Below are 1,611 nucleotides of genomic sequence, written 5' to 3' on the forward strand. Positions count from 1 at the left end.
ACATATGAATAATAAAAAAAAAATCACTTAAAAAAAAAAGAAAGGAAAACAGCCTTACATGTAAGGATGCTATGGAAATACAAACCCCTAAATTAAGATTTTGCTCTTTGACCCTAAGTGGGTCTGAGCATCAGAAGGGGAAATAAATGTAGCAGGGAGGAGGATCAGAAGAAAACAAACTAGGCTTGAGTTCTGATAAAGTAGTAGGGGGGAAGGGATGGCATAGCAGAGATAAAACCTGAAGAATTCAAAGGTGGAGAAGGTCACATAGCACTAGAGGTAGAGGGGCACTAGCACTAGGGTGAAGTAGCCCATAGAATTGCATGTAACCACATATGGGTTAAACCTTGTTTTTTAATTTTAATGCCTCTGTAACCTGCTTGCTAGGGTATATAAGGTGAGGCCCCTTTGTTCTCAGGGCTTAGCCTTTGGACATGAGTCCGCTGAGTCTGTGCTGGCACAATAAAATGTTGCTTACTGCTAACTGCGTCAGTGTCTTGAATCTCAGCTAAAAGCCTCCAGCAACAATGGAACGCGTCACGAATTTGAGTGTCATCCTTGCACAGGGATGCATCCATGCTAATCTTCTCTGTATCGTTCCAGTTTTAGTATATGTGGTTCCAAAGTGAACACAAAGGATTTGTTCTTAAGCGTGTGAGTGTGTGTCGTGGCGTCTTCTCACGTGGTCTCTGATCAGAACATTCCCAAATTCTTTGTGTCTGGTGCGGAAGAAGCCAGGCAGAGCACATGGATGTAGTAAGGGATAATTGAGATTATTGAAAGTAAGGGAAAGGCACTATAAAAACAATGGTGGATCCATCTGGACAGGTGGGCCAAGTGGGATGGCAGCAGCAGGAAGCAGAGAACAGGCTCTCTGTTTCAAGGTATTTTAAAGCTATGGGTGGGGAAAGATTCAGGCAGCTCTGGTGGGTTGGGCTAGGATGAATGAGTTACTCTATACCCTTAAGCTAGCTCTTAAGTATTTTAATCATATGCATGGGGTGTGATCAATATTCATGTTTTTATCTGAGAGATAACAGAGGGCAGAAACATCCCAAGGCTTCTTGTCTTACAATTTACAACAGCAAACAATAGCATTGGGCTGAGATAAGAAATTTAGCATGAAATGTGCCAAGAATAAGTTACATGGGGTTTGAGGAGTCCCTTGGCATTTTTTCCTGTTTTTAACCTGCCTCAATGGGGAATTGGAGCTCACCCCACTGGGAACTCTGGAACTACTGACTCTTGGGGAGAGAGAAGGTTGCTATGTTGATTCTTGACGTACATTTCCAACCTACTCTGCACACAGGCAGAAGACCCCAGCTGCCAGAGATGCAGATGCTGTTGGATCTGGAAGTTGGTCAGGATGTGTTAAAATGGTAAGGCCCGAGGAAACACACAGAATGGCACTAGCCATATCTTGTACTCCCTGAAGCCCTGAGTTTTGTGCATATGGCTCAATACTCAGAAACCAGATCTTAGAAAAAGAGCATTAAAATTTCTTTAAGAGTGTGTTCTGTTGTGGTCTCTAGTGTCTCAGGAAGTGATGATTACCACTGTCTGAATTCTCAATCCTTTCCCACTGAAGTGTTCCCCACTCATACTCTTTTG

At 43.0% G+C, this 1,611-nt stretch overlaps 1 non-coding gene across 1 annotated transcript; it reads right to left on the reverse strand.

Moving 5' to 3' along the window:
- Positions 1-521: 521 nt before the first annotated feature.
- Positions 522-633, reverse strand: LOC141418660 (U6 spliceosomal RNA). The gene has a single exon (XR_012443326.1). It is a non-coding gene; the product is annotated as a U6 spliceosomal RNA (small nuclear RNA).
- Between the last annotated feature and the right edge of the window lie 978 nt (positions 634-1,611).

Source organism: Castor canadensis, chromosome 17, assembly GCF_047511655.1.
Source record: "Castor canadensis chromosome 17, mCasCan1.hap1v2, whole genome shotgun sequence".
Classification (NCBI taxonomy): domain Eukaryota; kingdom Metazoa; phylum Chordata; class Mammalia; order Rodentia; family Castoridae; genus Castor; species Castor canadensis.